Source organism: Aulonocara sp. 'chitande type north' Nkhata Bay, linkage group LG7 (genome assembly GCF_057382095.1).
Source record: "Aulonocara sp. 'chitande type north' Nkhata Bay isolate Kocher_YH1m ecotype deep benthic linkage group LG7, A_spYH_male_GT1.1, whole genome shotgun sequence".
NCBI classification, from domain to species: Eukaryota; Metazoa; Chordata; class Actinopteri; order Cichliformes; family Cichlidae; genus Aulonocara; species Aulonocara sp. 'chitande type north' Nkhata Bay.
This window is the reverse complement of record NC_141350.1, coordinates 34,459,610-34,481,097: the sequence shown is the minus strand read 5'-3', so window position 1 is coordinate 34,481,097 and position 21,488 is coordinate 34,459,610. Positions and strand designations below refer to the sequence as shown.

Sequence of the window (21,488 nt, the reverse complement as noted above, 5' to 3'; positions counted from 1 at the left end):
AGAAAATATAATCTGATCAAACATTATTCAGCTTTAAATATTGTTCAGCTTTAAAGTTACTGTGCAACTGTGTAATAAAAATGTGCTCACGACTTTGGCCTTGAGAGCGATAAGAAGCGATCGCCTCATCCTGCAGGTGAAAGATATCTGCAAGCGAAGAGACTAGAACACCCAAGGCCGATTTCCTTTTATGGAGTTGTTTTTCTGCTAATGCAGCACTTTCCTCACAACCCCCTCCTGTAAGTTTTAGAGAATATATACCCATCCTCACAGCAAATATTAGGAATCTCTTGATGTGAGCTGCGTTGAGAGTTTGTCTCTGTCTCAATAAAAGTTCACTGATTCCCCATCTGCAGCAGGTGTCCGGTTGTCTTCATTCTCCGCCAGCCTGGTTAAGTCAATTCCTCCTTAACATCTAAAAGAACCTATTTAATGAAGGAAGACGGGTTCACTTTGTGTTTAATATTATTCTATTGCTGTTGTTGTTTTTTTATATCCTTCAATTGGCGTCACGAACAGGATCCGCTCCAGGTCAAACTGGAACGGGAGGGAGGACATCGGCCGTGGTCTGAGTGAACGGAGTTTGGACAAAAGCTGTGTACACACAAAAAACAAGGTAAGCAGACCTTTTATTTCTGCTATATTGAACATTATAAAAATACTTAGTGTCCAAACTCCTAGTAATTCATAACCAAAATTGTCTGGCTTACTTAAGGCTTGTTGAGAATCAGACAAGTGAATAAGAGATAAGTGAATAAGAAATAAGTGAATAAGTGAATAAAGATAAGAGTGAACTGAGGTCTGACCACGGTTGCAGCCGACGGGTTTGCTCTCCGGTGTCGGATACATACCTCAGCAGGTCTGGGACCTTGAAAGGGTTTATTAGTAACGCCTTTCTAAACAAATTAAAAGGTTAAAGGCCTTGAGAATATTTTTTAGTAATATTCTCTAAACTACAGAAGGGTTAGGAAGGCCCAGAGGACTTTATTAGAAAAGATCCTCTAAAACTTAAAAAGGAGAAGTACTGGTTGGAGTCCAAAGGAGGGGTCCCTTTGATCAATAGGAGAAAACGGATCTCTTCTTAAAACCCCGATGATTTTAGTGTTTTAAATGTTTTGATGTTCTGTTTGATATTGGACACACATAAATACACGCTGAATGCTTGCTGTGGAACACTGGGCAGGACAGTTTGGTTCTCCGTTGTTCACAGATTACACAATTAAAGGAACTAGGTTCCTCTTTTGGTTAAAATAATACACCACACATAGAATTTTTTTTTTTACACATTTATTACATACATAAGGAGGGTAATGAGTGACTGCAGGTAATGTATGAAGTGTGAATGAGACGTGTGAACAAGGTGACAACCAACTAGCACCCCTATCAGGAAGCTCTAGGCAAGGTTACCCGCCAGACTCCGGTTTGGTAGAAGCCTGGTAACACCTGAAGGGATATTTCAGTGCTGACTCACCTTTAAAGCAGCGCCCCAGCTGTTAGTGCCTAACAGAGGCAGAAACCCAGCTGGCCCAAATTCTCCTTTAAAATCAATAAATAGAACATAAATTACCGGTGTGTGTAAATAAGTTGTATAAATCTGTTAGATCTGAAACTCCTGCTAAAAAACTTCCTCTCTACAACTCTTTTCTCTTCTCTCCCTCTTTCTCTCAGTTGGGATTCTGTGTGTGTATGTGTGCTGGAGAAATAAAAAAAAAAAAAAGGAAAAGGGTCTCTCTCTCTGTCTCTGTGAGAGGAAAAAGGTGGGGGCCGAGTGAGCCCGCGGGGCCGAGCGGGTCCGCGGGAGCGAGCGTGTATGCTGTATGAGGAAGAAGGGAGTGAGAAGGAGCGAGTGAAAAGAGTAATCGAGTATTTGGTGATTTTTTTTATTATTTCAGAGGCACTGGGTAAGAGTTTTGACTTTAGCTGTGAGAGTTGTGAAAAGAGCAGGTTTTTCTTTTGTTGTAGACTGTGAGTAATCGGTGTTTTTCTGCCTATTGTGCTGCGTGGAAGACACAGAAGTGTAGAAATGTTTGTGGTTTATCTTTGTTTGACGTTTTATATAGAGTTGGTTGATTCAGGGTGATTTCTCCCGTTTAAGGGAGGAGTTGCATTGTGGTTATGTTAAAGCTTTGCTGTAGGGGTATGTGTGTGATTTTGTGCTGGCTTCGCATGTTTAAATGGATGCATAGAAGTTTGTCAGTGAGAAATTGTTATGGTGGGGTTTTAAAGTTAGTAAAGAGTCAAACAACGCCCACTGTTTTAAAAAGGCCCAAAACATGATAAAAGACACCTAACATCCTGGCCACTCCCTGTTCGAACTGTTGCCCTAAGGCAGACGGTACAGGGCAATCAGAGCAAGGACTAATAGACTCAAACACAGCTGTTATCCAACTGCAATAACACATCTGAATACTACAAAAATGTCCACCATGCCACTCTTGTGTTAATCTATGCACGGTCTGAAGCATGACGGTGGGAATACTTAGTATTTTAAGTATTCTATCTATTTTATTGATTGAATTTTATTGTTTTTTATATTTGATATTACTAGGGATGATGCAATGATCGGGGACCATTCTTAATGTCGTCGGTCTCATGACGATGACAATAAAGTTTTTGATTTTGATTCTGATTCTGAAATACACCCTCCTCAAGAGTTCAATGATTTAGGCAGTTATGTTTATACAAATACTAAATGTATGTTTAGTGTCTTCATACAGGTGTTTTTTCTTAACCTGGAAGCCTGAGTACGGCAGCAGAAGACAGGCCAAGCTTTGGCTAAAATTCACGGCTGGACACCAGAGTTGTCCTCACCCCTCCCGGTAAAACAAAAAAGAGAGAATGTAGTTTGAGGCGGGTTTTTCTCGCTGAACTGCTCTGGGTGCTGTGTCCCTGAATCTCACCAGTGTTAACCTCTGGCGGAAGACATGGAGAAAAGGAAAAGATGTTCCTGGTAAATCACTGAAACAAATAAAACCACACACAACCAGAGAAAGATATGAGAAGGGTGAGGAACAGACACATGTGCGTGTTAGAGACATGCCTCGTTTGAGAAAAAGTTAAAGTAACCCATATACAGACGCACCCATACATGCAATGAAGAAACAGCTTACATACATGTGCACGTACATGCAAGGTTAAAGTAGCGACACTTAACATACACCTGTTTTTAAATGATATAGTTTATACATTACTGACAATTAAACGCTTTGGGTTGCAGGACAACAACGTAACGTCAAAAGACAAAGACACTGGTCTGAGGATTAAGTGAGGACACGACAAATTTAGTGGTTAAAAGGGTCGACTTGGGACATGTTTTTGTTAATTGTTTAAGACAAATGACTACTGAATGATAGGAAATTCCTTTTTAGGTTTCTAAACAGGATCTTAAGAATTTTAACACGTACCTGTGTTGTCCTGTCAACTTGAGGGGTTATGAGTTGATTATATGGTGAAAAAAAAAAAAAAAAAAAAAACAAAAACAAAAAAGGGGGGAGACGAGATCTCGTTGTTTCTCCCCTCTCGGGATAACACAGCCAACACAGCACAGCCAACACAACATCATTTTCCTGTTCGCCTGTTTTGTTTTGTTTTTGTTTTTTCTGAGAGCCGAAGCTGACCTGGACTCCTACCCTCCCCTCTACCATCGTTGCCCTCTCCGCGACCATCTTTGACCCTTTGACCCCTGAAGGCCACAGCAGCTGGACTCACAACAACAACTTGAGGATGTCAACAGTGCTGCAAAAGAGTGATCTCATGCAGCAGAGACGGAGAGCACTAAACCTAAAGCCCGTTTCACTACACGGGGGAAATTCCCAGGCTGCGTCAGCTGACAGAGCTGTGACGAGACGCGCATTAAGCCCGGAGGAAAAGGGACGGTGAGCAGAAGGATGCTGACCTCTGAGAAGAGCCGAACAGCAGAGCTGCAGAAGGCCGTGGAGCAAAGTAAGGACAACATAAACAGACCCAAAGAGGAGGGGAGGACCCTAGGCCATGCGTCAGGCCGCTGGTTTACCTAAACTACAGAACAGGAAGGTGATGAACACAAACATATACCAACACACGAACACACACTTCTGCATGCGCCTACTTAGAATGAAGGGAAACACACACATGAACACTTATGCACTTGTTGAGGGAGTAAAAACTGATACATACCCATGCACTAAAATCAAAATGTTGATTTAATTTACTAAGAAGTGACACACAATGCTCCAGCTGCTGCAATGAAGAATGCTTTACTGACAAAGGCTCAATGCTGCACACAACAAAGTCAAATACAGAATTTGCTATAATAATAAGCCCAGAGGGCATTTGTGTGGTCTGGGGAGCAGAGTCCGGAGCGGTTTGGTTATGAAAATGATGCCCGTGCGAGATATCTGGGGCTTAAGGCCTCGACTTAATTGTTTACTCTACACTAAAAAGAAAAGAAAACACTCTGAGCAGTGGTGCAGAGTGAAAACGAGGAATTAACAGTGTGAGTTTTATTTCAGAGCGCCACGTCATTGTGATGGAGATTTAATAAAGGAGGAACACACGGACAAAGAAGAAGAGAAGGGGGGGCAGCCCTTGAACGCGATTGCCTGAGGCATTAAAGTTCTGTACTAAATTCTGGTTTCCAGTGTGAGAAAAGTCACGCAGTGCCAGTAGTAGAGCTAGGTTGAGTGATGATTCTAAATTACTGTAAGTAAATCATCGTACACCGTTCAAGTTTCATGAAAACGGGGATCTAGACTTTGTTGAACCCTAGGCAATTTGAACAGGTAAAAGTCGAGTGACCAAGTAGCAGTTGAATAAGAGTCATTGAATAAGTGTTGAAATAAACTGGCAGAATTAAGAGAATTAAAACATTTCAAGAGCTCAACTTACTTAATGGTTCAATTTTGTTGCACGAACGCAAAACATATAGGTTTATGAATATGAAAAGGTTGAGGTGGTGTTGATTTGACTCTGTGTAGGTTTAGGTTGGTATTTTTATTGATGGGAAGAATATTCAGTGACAAGTCCTAAGACCCGGGCGTCTGCATTTTGTTTTTGTTATTTTTCATTTTATTTTGTTTTATATTTACTGATTTTTGTTGGTGAATCTTTTCTTTAAGCAGATCTGCACATCGGAAATTACAAGCATTACACGTCGGCGAGAAAATTGTTGTAAGTGAGTTTCTCCGCATTGAAATGGGTTCTGGAGGAAACACTTGTGGGGACAATTAGAAACGAGAGTCCCTGTTTAAAAAAGGATTCAGCGAGGTAATCCAAACTCAAGTTCTTGTTTCTTTTTGAGATGACGTCATTTTGCTGAGTGTGGAAACTAGATGCGACGACAGGTTTCACTATCAGCAAAGAACGGATGAATGGATGAAAGACTGGGAATACAAACAAACGGACTGACTGGTAAAAGATGACAAGACTTGACCATGACTCAAGGTTAACCACCTCCACCTAGATAGGATAAAAGGGTGGATGAATTTATGTGGGTTTCTTTTACAGGAGTAGAAGGATGACAAAATATTCGAGGATGAGTGAACCTGTAAATGCCATTTTTGTGTCTTGTGTTGCTTACAGAGGTAACTGCGCAGCGTTACCATTTACATTTTCTTCCCTACAGGGTTACAGTTTTAATGTTTTTCTATTACAGGATTTCTGGGCGGATGTGTGAAGAAACGGTGTTTATGGGTTAGGAGTTGGGGATGCTATTACACTGTATTCTGGTGAGAGTGTTGGGGGAGACACACCCTGTCTTGAAAACTGTGATTCTTTTACAGGAAATGTTTTATAGCACCTATGGAATGAGGATGCCTGACTACGGTCAATGTGCTGCTAATGTTTGCTTTGCTTTGGTGAGAGGGGTGCAGTAGAAAACAGACAAGTGACATGACAACAAGTAATAATAACAGATAACAAATTTGGGGACAGTTTGACCTAGAGCCCACTAACTGGCCATTAGGGGCTCTCGCTCTCTCTCTCTCTCTCTCTCTCGCTCTCTCTCTCTCTCTCTCTCTCTCTCTCTCTCTCTCTCTCTCTCTCTCTCTCTCTCTCTTGGAATAACATTGCCCAAAGGGTGAATAAAGCAAATTGTGGCAATAATAGTGATTTAATGATTGGAGAAACCTGAACATGATACTTGTCTGTTGAGCTGAATCGTTTATTACTCTTATGATTTTCCGGTGGGACTATGAAGATTTTTTGGTACAGATTGCAGGTTGTTGCTCTTTAACTCCTAGAACACGCCCTTGGCGAGGTGGGGGGAACTGGACCACCTTTCTGTGCCCCATCATCCTCTATTAGACGACATCCAAGCTAAGTAAACATGTCTTGGCCCTTTCCCCCTGAAATGACAGGCAGGCAAAGATGTTGCGTCTTTGTTTGCTTCCTGGCCCTGGGTCTCATTCCCATTGGCATAATCCTGATCTGTGAAGGGCCCCCGACACTTCTGACACCTTCAAGTTCAAAAGCTTCGCCCCCTTCTGACAGTCCCAATCTGACAAATGTAGCCCCTAGGGTCTTGCCCACCACTTCCTCTCCAGTTTTACCATATTCACTTTTGAATGTCCTTAGCAGTTACCGTTCTGAGTTTATTTTACGGTTGATTTATTCTTTCACATTTTCACGTTTATATCTCTCATTATTATAGTATACTCTGTACTCTCCACATTTTTATCATTACTTATGCTTTTTGGTTGCTGAGTTACAGGAACTGTTAATTTTGTGTCACTACCCTGGTTGCACTAACTCGTTGTACCCTTGTGTGCAGGACAGCTGTTACTGCTTTCATCGGGAACCGAGACTGCTTGCAGCCGACCCCTGGGCAGGGTGGTGCCTGGACTCTTTTCTCCTCATCTGCAATGACAGATAAAGACAAATGAAAAGACCCGAGGAGTTTTTCGAGCCAGGCTTCGACACGTCTCTGTGTTCCTTTGATTGTTACTTATTTTTGTGTGTTGACCCATTTAAGATGGGTCAAAAGGGGGATTTGAAGAAAATATAATCTGATCAAACATTATTCAGCTTTAAATATTGTTCAGCTTTAAAGTTACTGTGCAACTGTGTAATAAAAATGTGCTCACGACTTTGGCCTTGAGAGCGATAAGAAGCGATCGCCTCATCCTGCAGGTGAAAGATATCTGCAAGCGAAGAGACTAGAACACCCAAGGCCGATTTCCTTTTATGGAGTTGTTTTTCTGCTAATGCAGCACTTTCCTCACAACCCCCTCCTGTAAGTTTTAGAGAATATATACCCATCCTCACAGCAAATATTAGGAATCTCTTGATGTGAGCTGCGTTGAGAGTTTGTCTCTGTCTCAATAAAAGTTCACTGATTCCCCATCTGCAGCAGGTGTCCGGTTGTCTTCATTCTCCGCCAGCCTGGTTAAGTCAATTCCTCCTTAACATCTAAAAGAACCTATTTAATGAAGGAAGACGGGTTCACTTTGTGTTTAATATTATTCTATTGCTGTTGTTGTTTTTTTATATCCTTCAAGAGCTAAAAAAAAAAAGGGGGGAATACAAATACTGATTCTTTGTTTGAGAACACAGAGGGAAGATTGAAAACAGCGTCCAGAGATTTCTGCTTTCCCTCAGCTTCACAGATTATAATTAAAAGTTCATTTTTTTTCTGTGTATTTTCTGGTCTGGTCTGTCTCTGTAAACAACAAAGTGAAGCTTCAATAAAGAACTGAAGGGTGCTGTCAGGGTTCGGTCATGTGCGGTGCATGCAAACGTCATTGTTTGCTCGATGATTCAGTTATGAAACGTTCTCCTCAGTGTGTGATTTACTGCCAAAAAGAACACCAAACAATGTAGTCGCTGGACCCCCACCCTTCTTCTGGGAACACCCCAGCCCACCACTTCTGCTGGCGGTGGTTGACCCTACAACAGCTGTTATAACATTTGTTTAAATGAAAAGGTTTGATCTTTGCTGCGTACAAAGTGATGTGTCTGCGAGGGAAAACTTGGTCACAAATCTGTTTTGTGCAAAAACAGAAAACCCCACTTTTACTTAGTCTGTTGGGATTTTTTAACAACATGTTATACAGTTAGGCACAGACGTTTTCAGACAATACACCGCCGCAGTGGATTTTAAAGCAAGATGTGACTGAAGGGCAGGCTTTCTTTTTTAATCCATGAAGCAATTTTTAGAAATGTCCCCCAGAAGCTCAAAATGAACTGGGAAAAGTGACGTAAAAATAAGGATTGTTTTTAGCACTTGGATAAAACCATGAACATCACCAAATGCTGTTTTTCCTCCCTTTACAACAGACGGCTTCAGTTGCTACTTATCTTTGTGCCTTTGGATCTTTTTGCATGTGGCTGTGTGTCTAATAACTGAAAAGCTGCTCTGTTGGGCTGCTGCTCATGTAACTGAATTGGCCATTGAGGATTATCCCATCTTTTTACTGTAAGAAGCTCTTAAGGAAGTATGTTTTGGGTCATTATCCGTTATCCATCTGCACGGTGAAGCACCATCTATCAGTTCAGTACGGTGGCCCCTAGAGACAAAGCATGTATAAACTCCAAAACACTTACAAATTCCAAATAGCACGCACAAACTCCTCAACACATACAAAATCCAAAACACATGCAAACTCCAAAACACATGCAAAATCCAAAACACGTACAAAATCCAAGACACGTACAAGCTCCAAAACACATACAAAATCCAAAACACGTACAAAATACAAAACACGTGCAAAATCCAAAACACGTACAAACTCCAAAACACGTGCAAACTCCAAAACACGTACAAAATTCAAAACACGTACAAAATTCAAAACACATACAAAATCCAAAACACGTACAAAATCCAAAACACATGCAAAATCCAAAACACGTACAAAATCCAAAACACGTGCAAAATCCAAAACACGTACAAAATCCAAAACACATGCAAAATCCAAAACACGTACAAAATCCAAAACACGTGCAAAATCCAAAACACGTACAAAATCCAAAACACGTACAAAATTCAAAACACATGCAAACTCCAAAACACATACAAAATCCAAAACACATGCAAAATCCAAAACACATGCAAAATCCAAAACACGTACAAAATTCAAAACACATGCAAAATACAAAACACGTACAAAATCCAAAACACGTGCAAACTCCAAATCACAACGGAAGTGCTCCAGGACGCTAGGGGCAGTGTTGAGCTCGATTTGTAAAATAAACGGCAAGTTTGTTGCAAACACATGGGCTCTAGTCTCCGTTGCGCTTCCCAGGTTGCCTAGCAACTATTATACTAACAGCTGGAAACGTGTCATACAACTTTTTTTGACAGAAATGAATGAGAACATATTTTTTTTCATTTGTTTGTTTGTTTCTACAAGAGCTTTGTGTGATTTGATAAGTATCTGAGGCTGAGACCACAGGACAGTAAAACATGATTTTTGGGCTTCATTTCTGTACTGAACAGTCATTTAAGATTAGCTAGTAAATAACAATTAGCTAATGTTGTTCATGAGACTAAAGTCATATCACTTTGGTAATGTAAATATAATATGGACAATATTATGGTTATTATATTAGTCATTATTAGGTATTACAGCAGTGAACATGAACTCTTTGTCAAATACTGAGCTTCAGTACAGATTCAAGTTGCAGTTATTTACATGTCTTACCACCTTAAATCTTCACTCAAAGACAAGTATATAGGAATGACTGCCAAATTTATTTGCCACTGAAGCCGAAGGATGGCATCTGAATAAAACCTCTCTTGACATGCCTAGATGACATTAAAGCTTGGTTGGCTCTAAACTTTTTAAATTTGAATGAAAACAAAACAGATTTGTTGGTGTTTGGACCCAGTGGCCCCTGTGAGTCCTCTTCTTTTCATTTGGAACCCCTGGAGGTTTATTTTAAACCTGTTGTTACTGCCCTTGGTTTTAAGTTGGACCAGTCCATTTTTATCATTTAAGGCGACTGGCAAGAGTGAAATCGTTTCTTTCTAGGCAGCACTTTGAAACCGTGATCCATGCTTTTATTTCTTCCCCTGTGGACTACTGTAACGCACTTTATGTGGGGGTCAGTCAGTTGTTACTCTGACATCTGCAGCTGGTTCAAAATGTATATTGACAGTGCATATATAGGTGTATCATATATAAGAGACAAATGTTGTTCCTTCAGTATGTTGGCATTACTAAATTTGGCTCAAATGCTTACATACATGTGTAAAAAGAAAATGTACAAGCTGTGAGCTGTTTCAAATCAAATCACTTTTATTGTCACATCACATGTGCAGGTACATTGGTACAGCACATGTGAGTGAAATTCTTGTGTGCGAGCTTCACAAGCAACAGAGTTGTGCAAAATACAATAATGTAAACAAGCAAAATACAAGAATGGCTACATCTGAAACTAATAAATATATGTACAATATATAATAGTATATATATGTTTCTGATAAAATGAAGAGTAGACTGATGTATTAAATATTCCTTTATTGGGTGAGAAAATCAGACCATGTCATAACTGCTTTAAGTCATACAGAATAGATATCAGAGCTTTAAACAGGCTGACGTCTGCTAAATGGGTCAAACTGGGCAGAAAGTATACAAACACATAACATCCTTATAGAATATGATGTAACACTATAGATCAACTTACCTCAGAATATATAAAGCATATAAACAATTACAGCAATATGATGCAACAAACACAGCAGTGCTACTGATCCAAAATACTCAAAGCTTCATAGAACTGGAACAAACATTTATTTTTAGTTCCATTCTGCTGCTGATACAGACTTTAGGTTTCTGAACATTAAACTTGTTGCTGCCTTTCATAGTGCGTAACTTGAAGGCCCTGAGTACTTTCTCCCACACTGGAAACACTGGAATGATAAAATTATTTGAACATTACCTAATAAGACTGATTCAGGACAGACAACTAGTTATTTTAAACTTTTCTAGCAGTCCTTCACAAACAGGGAACAGTCTGTCTATTCTCTCCATCTGTCAGCTGCTGCTGGCTCTTCCTCACATACTGCTGAGATTGTCCTGGTGGATCATCAGGGGTGCAAAGCCTCACAGATGATGTAATGCAGTGGGTCCCTCAGTCTGTTCTCACTCTGGACACTTGCAGGTGTCACACATAGAAATCAAATGTGTGATAAGCTGCAGGATTCAAACACAAGTGTGACTTATAAATACATGTTCATACTTTTATTCCACAATCAGAGAGAAAGAAACAGAGAGAGAGTGCAGGACAGACAGACAGGTGACAGTCTCAGGTGTACACACTGCTACAAAACAGCACCAGAGAAGGAGGATTTAGTGTTTGTGTCATTACGAGTGCTAAACAAGAAGAGTTCCCAGATGGTACAGTGGACACATGTGTGACTCCTGTGATTAAAGCATCTTTCTTTCAGCTTAAGGAGTGAACCGTCAGCTGACTGACATGACTGACTTTAATTACGCATAAAATCATCACATTCTCTGTAACATTAAAGTCAGCTATTGAACGGCGAATATTTTGAAGTGAAGGCTTTAAAACCAAGTTAGTACAAACGTCGCTAATGTCACATAACTTTCCCGACATGTTGCCAACAGTAATGTTTTAATGTTCTTCATTATAAAAACATTTGCGCATAAATAAGTGACATAATATTCAGTACTTACTTCTGGAAGTTTACTCTTCGTCCGCTCCGCTTCCGCCGTTTTTTTTCGGCAAAATTATCCAAACCACCGCCGCGCTATGAAGTCTGGGATATGTTGGGCCATGAAGGCTACACAGACCCATCCTTAAAATTCAGGGAAATTAAGGACACATTTGAGGGCCGCATTTCGAGCAGCCTTTGAATTGGGACAGTCTTTGTCGTGTCACTGTGACATAATCGGCCTTAAAATGCGGCCTTTAAGGCTGCAGACCCCAAATCCGGTCATTGGTACTTCCTGGCTTGTGTAGTTACTAGGTAACAAAAGCTCAACACTGCCCCTAGCGTCCTGGAGCACTTCCGTTGTGTTTTGGATTTTGCATGTGTTTTGGAGTTTGCGCGTGTTTTGGGGTTTGCACGTGTTTTGTATTTTGCACGTGTTTTGTATTTTGCACGTGTTTTGTATTTTGTACGTGTTTTGTATTTTGCATGTGTTTTGTATTTTGTACGTGTTTTGTATTTTGCATGTGTTTTGTATTTTGCATGTGTTTTGTATTTTGCACGTGTTTTGTATTTTGTACGTGTTTTGTATTTTGCATGTGTTTTGTATTTTGCACGTGTTTTGTATTTTGCATGTGTTTTGGAGTTTGCACGTGTTTTGGATTTTGCACGCGTTTTGTATTTTGTACGTGTTTTGTATTTTGCACGTGTTTTGTATTTTGTATGTGTTTTGTATTTTGTAAGTGTTTTGGAGTTTGCACGTGTTTTGTATTTTGCACGTGTTTTGTATTTTGCATGTGTTTTGGAGTTTGCACGTGTTTTGGATTTTGTACGTGTTTTGTATTTTGCACGTGTTTTGTATTTTGCATGTGTTTTGGAGTTTGCACGTGTTTTGGATTTTGTACGTGTTTTGTATTTTGCACGTGTTTTGTATTTTGCACGTGTTTTGTATATTGTACGTGTTTTGTATTTTGTACGTGTTTTGTATTTTGCATGTGTTTTGTATTTTGTACGTGTTTTGGAGTTTGCATGTGTTTTGGATTTTGTACGTGTTTTGGAGTTTGCACGTGTTTTGGATTTTGTAAGTGCTTTGTATTTTGCATGTGTTTTGTATTTTGTAAGTGTTTTGGAGTTTGCACGTGTTTTGTATTTTGCACGTGTTTTGTATATTGTACGTGTTTTGTATTTTGTACGTGTTTTGTATTTTGCATGTGTTTTGTATTTTGTACGTGTTTTGGAGTTTGCATGTGTTTTGGATTTTGTACGTGTTTTGGAGTTTGCACGTGTTTTGGATTTTGTAAGTGCTTTGGAGTTTGCATGTGTTTTGTATTTTGTACGTGTTTTGTCTTTTGCATGTGTTTTTTATTTTGTAAGTGTTTTGGAGTTTGCACGTGTTTTGGATTTTGTAAGTGCTTTGGAGTTTGCACGTGTTTTGTATTTTGTACGTGTTTTGGATTTTGCATGTTTTTTGTATTTTGTACGTGTTTTGTCTTTTGCATGTGTTTTTTATTTTGTAAGTGTTTTGGAGCTTGCATGTGTTTTGGATTTTGCACGTGTTTTGGATTTTGTACGTGCTTTGTCTCTAGGGGCCACCGTAGGTTCAGCAGCATTTGGCTGAGTCTGAGCAGAGAGTATAGCCCTGTGTGCTCCACAGTCCATCCATGTGCTTCTATCACCAGTCACATCATCAATAAGCATTGGTGACCCAGTTCCACTGACAGCATGCATGCGGTGCCATAACATTTTTTAAATGTTTTCTGGCTAATTCTAATCTGCCCTCTTTTCTCTGTATCTACATTCATGTAGATGTCTCCTAGTTGTAGACTTTGACAGTGATGCGCCTGCCTCCTCGAGAGTCTTCACAGCTAAATGTCATGAAGCTGTTTTTCTTAACTGTGGAAATAATTCGGTCATTGTGCACTTTAGTTGTCTTCTGCGGTCCCTCAGGCCTTTTGATGTTGCTGAGCTGGATAGTTATTTTGGGTTTTCAGCCTAATGATGGTCTGCTTGCGTCCTCAGTGTTTTTGAATCTTATATTGAGAGTTCCAGCATCCAGTGAAAGGGTTACCAAATATAAGCTCAACACTTGGAATGGACTCATGATTTTATATCTGCTTCAGTTGGTACAGAAATGTGTTTGATTATCACTTGTCAAATTACTTGTAAGTCTCTGAAAATGTGACACTATGTATAAAAATCACTATAATTCCTATACCTGAAAGTCTGCACTTTGATCACATATTGATTTAAAATCAGCTGTGGTGGTGTACAGAGGCAAAACTACAAAAAAAGCTCTGTAAGTTAATTATGGACCTAACTATAATAATGGTTACTTAGAATAAATGCTCAATATGATGAAATACAGAGTACTGTGCAAAGGTCATGAGCCACCCCTCATTTTTGGAATGACTCTTAGGCAAGCTCTCTTCTGATTTTTCTCAGGAATTTTTGAGGACATTTAAGCAGAATAAAACCGTTGCTGGTTTTTAGACTTATAACACAGTATTATAATTTTATATGTGTTTTATTTAAACAGCAAAATTATTTAATAATAGGAAAATTTCTTTATATCACTGAGGTTAATGTAATATTTAATTGCAAAGTTGAACAATTTATGTGCATATTGAGAATTTAAACCTCCATCAGATGAATATGAAAACCTGAGGCATGACCCTGCTACATTTCATACACAACTGAGATAACAGCTGATTTTATGGATTACTCTTAAGGATTATGCCCTTCATGGCCTTACCTAACCTTTTAGTATCACATGCAGCAGTGCGTACCTTAAGGGCAGAGGTCTTTTGTGTCTTGCTGCGAACTCTAAAGGGGCCTGGAGGCTCAGGAATGAGCTGCCTGAGTAAATCAGGTCAGCTGAGTCAGTGACTTGAAATGTGCTTTAAATGGAAATCCTTTCCCAAGGTTTCTTGAGTCTTAATTTCCTTTAAACCATTTTTTCTTTCCAAAACACTTTCTAGAGTATTGGCCTTTATGTGCTTTCCCCATTCGGCGTTTGCTTTATTTTGTGACCCCTTCTTGAAAAGCGCTACATAATTCGATTTTTATTGTTATATTACCACTTCCATCCTGCTGAAGGGCTCCACCTGCAGCCGGGCTCAAACAAGCACGGGCCCTGTGGCTTGTAGTTTAAACATGGATCATCTCCTGAACATAATGGAAACCGGAGCGTGTAAAGTGAGGCCACTGGTTTTCTGCGTGATAAGAGATGACTCCCTAATGAAACATTGATGTGAGTTAATTCCACTAATGGGTTCAGCCTGTGCCGACTGCATGCCATCTAACTACAGAAGGAACATGTACAGTACAGCTGCATTGATGTATGCAGAGAGAGATGCAGAAATTATTAATGTTTTCTCTGTAAATAGAACAGCAGCAAGCTGAACACAGAACATGAACTATAGGCTATGTGACATTACCCCAGACCCACTCCACTGACCCGATTCTCCATGTTGGCCCTATTATGGAGCTTTTCAGTTCATAGCCGGTATTTCATAAAAAAGTGTGCCGGTTGTTTGTGTGGGACCAAAGACGTGTGCCTGCTGAGATACTAATAACAGATTTGATACCATGGTTACTATACTCCACTCCATCGCCATCCTTCATCAAGTATTGTTGTCAAGGTAACACGTGCAGTTGCAGAAAGGTGCATGTGACTTTTAAGTAACAATGCTCGATTAGTAATGAAGACACAGCCTCTTTATTATCTTGGATCATTGGAAACAGGAGCTTAAGATAGCTTATTCCATCACCTCTTAAAAGTTACTAGATTTTATATCATACATGTCAGCCTACAACACGAAAGGTCTGCAGTTAACATCGTGTGAATTTTCCACAAAAAGCTGAAAAAAGATAGCAAGTAAGAAGGCCCCGGGGAAGGGTGGCATCAGTAGGAACATCTGACATAAAGTCTTTGCCAAATCAAATCAGAATAATTCCACAGATTGAGGAAGATGGACCCCTAAACGGAGTAGCTGAAAAAAAGAATAAGAATAAGGAATCAATTTTGATTGCAATAACTGATTCTGTTAAAGCAGCTCCTACCTATTAAATAACTGCCTTTGACTGGATATAAAAGATGGATGTAACTGGATCAATACGCAAAAATCAGCCCAGGGATTTTTTTGCCCGCCATGTTCTGTGAGAACAGTGCAGATGGTCCAGTTAAATACGTGCACATATTTGTGCAGTTCCTCAGAGTAATGGTAATGATGAGTAGTACATACAACAAAAAGGGGGAAAGGATAAACAGGTCAAAGCAGCCAATCATTGTACTTCAATCACTGGATCTTTCTCTTGCTAATTCCGTCCCTCCATCTATTTTCTTACCACATCAATTACATCTTCTTCCGTCTCTTCTCCACTCTGTTTTTGGTACTGCTGTCCCTAATTATGCCCTTCGCCACGGCTGGTGCTAGCGAGAGCATCGACTTGTAACTACTTGTTGGCAATATTGTCTCCTGTAGCAACCCAGACAGCTAACATCAGTTGATTTTTTTTTTTGCTGCATCTGTTTCTAGATTATTTCTATTTCACACTCACAGCTTTTCCGTTCCACTTTTTTTCCTTTTATTTTGTCCATCTTTATTAATCATTTCTTTCAAACTAAACTCTGTTTTACAAGTTGCATGAGCACACAGGGAAGGTAGAAGAAGATCTGGCTGCATTAAGAGTCACAGCCTATCTGTTAGTCACATGGTGAAACATACCTGGCTTTCTTCTATTTAACTCTAATGGGAACTATTACTTCCTAAACTGATGATGGGTTGTGGTCCAAGACTTGACACTAGCAGTATAAATTGTGAACATATGTTGAAAGTGTTTATTGAGGCTGTGTATCAGGGGAGCTGAAGGATGATTTTCTTATACACTTGTATACAACTGGATGTCATTTGGAACCAGAAGAGTCGCCCCCTCCTGGCCATTAAAGAAAATGCAGGTTTGAAGCACTTCTGCACTGGCACATCCAAAAGCTAGAGTCATGTTTTACACAATCTGGGAAAACCACACATGTATTAGACAAAGACAGACATGCTTATATATTAACCTCAAGTGTCAGAAACAAAATGATTACAGCTGTTGAGACTGGAAGCCATTAACCACTTAAAAGGATGCAGTAAGAGAGGAAAGAACACTGGTTCCTGCAGCGATTACACATTTTCCTGGACACGTGTTCAACATACTCAGGGTATATTTCAAATATCTAGATTTACTTGCCCCTACAATGATAATCAGGAGTCAGTGAAACAGTCACACGAAGCTAATGTAGGGTTTCCCCTGCAAGTTCACATGAAAGGGGTGGCACTGGCTGTTTCTAACCAATCACAATGATTTATAAGTGTATGTCAGCAGACTTTACACAGGAAGACAAAATAATACTACCAGCAACTGTGACTGAAGCAACACACCACTGTGTGTGAGAGGGAAAGCACTGTAGAGTGATTTTCTGGCATCTTCAACTCCTCACTGCAGGCATGTCATGTGCCTGCCTGCTTCAAGTCCTCCACCATAATCCCTGTCCCCAAGAAACCTAGGATCACTGGACTAAATGACTACAGACCCGTGGCTCTGACATCTGTGGTCATGAAGTCATTTGAGCGCCTAGTTCTCTCCCATCTCAAGACCCTCACGGCCCCCCTCCTGGACCCCCTGCAGTTTGCATATAGAGCCAACAGGTCTGTAGACGACGCCATCAACATGGCCCTACACTTCATCCTGCAGCATCTGGACTCCCCAGGAACCTACGCCAGGATCCTGTTTGTGGACTTCAGCTCTGCCTTCAACACCATCCTTCCAGACCATCTCCGAGGCAAGCTTTCCCAGATGAATGTGCCTGATCCCATCTGCCGGTGGATCACTGACTTCCTGACGGACAGGAAGCAGCACGTGAGGCTGGGGAAGAATGTCTCGGACTCCCGGACCATCAGCACCGGCTCCCCTCAGGGCTGTGTTCTTTCTCCTCTGCTCTTCTCCCTGTACACCAACTGCTGCACCTCCACCCACCAGTCTGTCAAGCTAATCAAGTTCGCAGATGACACCACCGTTATTGGACTCATCTCTGACGGGGATGAGTCTGCCTACAGGAGAGAGGTTGAACGTCTGGTGTCTTGGTGCAGCCACAACAACCTGGTGCTGAATGCCCAGAAGACAGTGGAGATTATTGTGGACTTCAGGAAGCACACAGCCCCACTCCCCCCCATCATCCTGACTGACACCCCCATCACCTCTGTGGACTCATTCCGCTTCTTGGGTACCACCATCACCCAGGACCTGAAGTGGGAGCCCACCATCACCTCCGTCATCAAGAAAGCCCAGCAGAGGATGTACTTCCTGAGGCAGCTGAAGAAATTCAACCTGCCAACACGGACGATGATGCAATTCTACACTGCAATCATCGAGTCCATCCTCACCTCCTCCATCACCGTGTGGTACGCTGGAGCCACTATCAGGGACAAACAGAGACTGCAGCGTGTTGTGCGCTCTGCTGAGAAGGTGATTGGCTGCAGACTCCCATCTTTGCAGGACCTGTACACCTCCAGGACACTGCGGCGTGCAGCCCGGATCTCAGCTGACCCTTCTCACCCTGGACACAGTCTGTTTGACCTGCTCCCCTCAGGCAGGAGGCTCCGGTCCATTCGCACCAGAACCTCTCGCCACAAGAACAGTTTCTTCCCCTCTGCTGTTGGACACATGAACAATAACCACATGACTGTCCCCGCCACTAACACATGACCCTACGCTGTGTCACTGCATCATTTCATGTCTGGCACTGATCACCACCTGCACTCATGTATATATCTTTCTACGTAGCACTCATAATTCTTATTCTCATGTATATATCTCATGTATATCTCATGCACATATCTTTCTTTCTACATAGCACTTTAATTCTTATTGTTTGCACTGAAGCACCGCAGCAATTTCCTAATGTTGTAAACCTCAACATCTGGCAATAAACCCATTCTGATTCTGATTCTGATGTAGTATTACAAGTGTGCGCTTTAAGTGCTTTAGTCAGTAAGTCTGGAAAAGAGCACCAAAATTAATTAGGTTAAGCCCTTTTGAAGTCAGCCTCTAGCAATGATAGCACTATTTCCTGGAGAACTGATTGGTCGGTTTATGTCATATCTGTTGATCTCAGATTTGGATCATAACCTACTCCAGAGCAGGCTAAGCTTGCAGCATTAGTTATCATGATAATTTATGTCAGTAAATGGTTAGCCACCTTTGTATACAGAAAATCCAGAGTTAGGGCTGAAGTCACCTGGTTGAGGTGAACTTCTGTGTCGTAGCACAGGATACTAGTGGAGATTTATTTGTACTTAGAGTAGTTGACTTGATCTGATCGCCTAAGATCACAGACAGCATAAAGGATCCGCGTATCTACTGTGACACCACCCACTGGCCTCGAGCTGAGTGTTTTTTTTCCCATCTTGATGTTTTTTAGCAAAGTGTGGATGTAACTGGGAAAGTGCATGATCATTGGCTGATAAATTTGTGTTTGGCAAGATGTTAGCTAATAACCAAAATCTGAATGTTCCCCCTTTCTGATGCTTAGAAAGACAATCATTTACAAGATTAACATCATGGGGTTTTTTCAGTATGGCCTGAAGACAGTCACTGAGCCCATAAGTGTTTACCGAGGTCACAGAGTGAAGGAGCCAAAGGCCGTTTGCTCCCAAACTTCTGTACAACCGGATTTCCTTTTTACAACCAGAGGCGTCGCCCCCTGCTGGCCATTAAAAAGAATGGAGGCTTTATGCTCACTTCACTTTTTTAGGCTAAGAACTGTGTAAACAGAGCCTGTAAGTCTATAAGACTTTCTGTACACCTAAAACAAATAGTGGTCCATCTACTGCTCAATGATTGAGCCTTTTTCAGTTGAACAAACAAAATTTGTTGGCAGAGTTTATGCCTTTGATAAGGATGGGGTTCTTAGTTTTCTTTTTAAGCCGACGTTTTCAAGTCTAGTTTGTTTATGCATCACAATCCAAACAGCAGAAACTGACCAAAGCGCTGTGCAAAACTTTGTGAACACAATGATAAGTCTCAGTTTGGATTATATGCTAGGTCAAAGTCAATTTAATCTTAATTGAAGGGGGAATCTGCCCCAAAGCTTAGTGGGAGCAACTGGGTGATCCTTCTTTGTCATTTTCACATGTTATGGTAGTAAAAGCACAAGTCTTACAAATAAATATAACAATGGCTTTTTTCTGTTTAAGTAGCCCTCATTGTGTGACAGGGATTTGGCATTCATAACACCTGGGTCGTGGTTGAATCATCTCTTTTGTGACTGAATGACATAAGCTGGACCTATCTACATGGCAGCAATGATAAGAGCTTGGAAAATATGCTTCTGTGATTTACAAAAACATGCAACTGACAAAGTTTGAAAATTATTCTCGCTTATTCCATTTTATGCTGTAGCAGTCAGCAATACATTAAACCAGCAAGAAAATTAAGGATGTAAAATCTGCACTTTGTCAATTAAAGTGAGGAAAAATGTCAGTGTTTAAAGGTTAGGGTTACACTTTGTCAGCGTTTATAAATATCAATAATTAATTTTACTTCAGACACATGTATTGCAAAAATATCAAGGAAGTAAATCATTCTCAAGATAAGGTGTTCAGAAAATATGCAACTGCAACTAAGGACTATTAGTATATAATATTAATACGCATATGAAGAAAACCTTTCACAAACCCCTTTTAAATAATTCATAAAGATTATCAACTACATGGAGGTGTGTCAGGGTATCTTGTGAAAAAAAAAAAAAAAAAAAAAAAAAAAAAAATATATATATATATATATATATATATATATATATATATATATATATATATATATATATATATCACTTGTACTAGAATACCCAATCAGAGCGTTTCAGGGGGCAAGAATACGGCAAATTTGAATATTTAATCAGGAATAAATGTAGCGTAGAAAACATTGTGCACTATTTACAGGCTAATAGAGCCCTGTACTGTGACACAGATGAAAGCTGGCTTTGATTCTTTGTTTTCTACTCAATCTCAGCATTACTCACCCACACATACACATTCGTACAGTGCTTTTATCAATGCCTAAGCTTTTTATCTAACAGTCACACTCACATAGATGCATCACAGGCAACTCAGAGTTCAGCATCTTGCCCAAGATGGAAAAGCCAGGGGTCGATCCACTGACCTTTCGACTGGCACGTGACCTGCTCAGCCACAGCTGGCCTGCATGGATTGAAGCAGTTGCAAGAGTAGACACACTTGGTCGGTGTTGAGGATGGTCCTGTTATTAAAGCTGGGGTCATCCTGTAATTTATTACAAACTACCTCTGCTGCTTTGGCTGCACTGAAAGCTCTCCTCGCTGCTGCTGTTGAATATCTGTTTGTCAACGCGGTGAAACATTTATTCAGACTGTTTGCATTAAAAAAATCATAAATCTCTGTAAGTAATAGCACAAATGTTTTAGCGTTAAAATAAAGTAGCTGAAGTGAAAGCACTCAGTGTGAAGAAGCCTGTATGTATTACGCGACTGAATCATAACTATTGATTGGTTAATGTGTATTTACTTTTAATGCTGCAGTTAAATGCTGCATCGGTTACTTACATACTGCTGGGTAATGATGTGTCGTCGTGAACGAAACGGCTCTTAGACCCGACTCTTTGAAGTGAACGACGCAAGCCAGCTACTTATTGGGTCTGAAATGCACCGGGATGTCATGCTTGGAGAAAACTCTCCTGAGTTTTTCTGATACACCGGCTACATAGGGGATGACAATGTTGTTGCGTCTGTCCTTCTTATCCTCCCTCGCTGGTGTCTGATCTTCTTTTCTGTGCCTCTCTGCTGACTTTAAGAACACCCAATTAGGATAACTGCACGTTT

At 40.5% G+C, this 21,488-nt stretch overlaps 1 long non-coding RNA gene across 1 annotated transcript; it reads left to right on the top strand.

The window, feature by feature from the left end:
• LOC147325588 (uncharacterized) lies at window positions 1–4,431 on the top strand. Its single transcript, XR_015130355.1, has 2 exons — window positions 1–391; window positions 520–4,431. It is a non-coding gene; the product is annotated as an uncharacterized LOC147325588 (long non-coding RNA).
• Window positions 4,432–21,488: the final 17,057 nt, after the last annotated feature.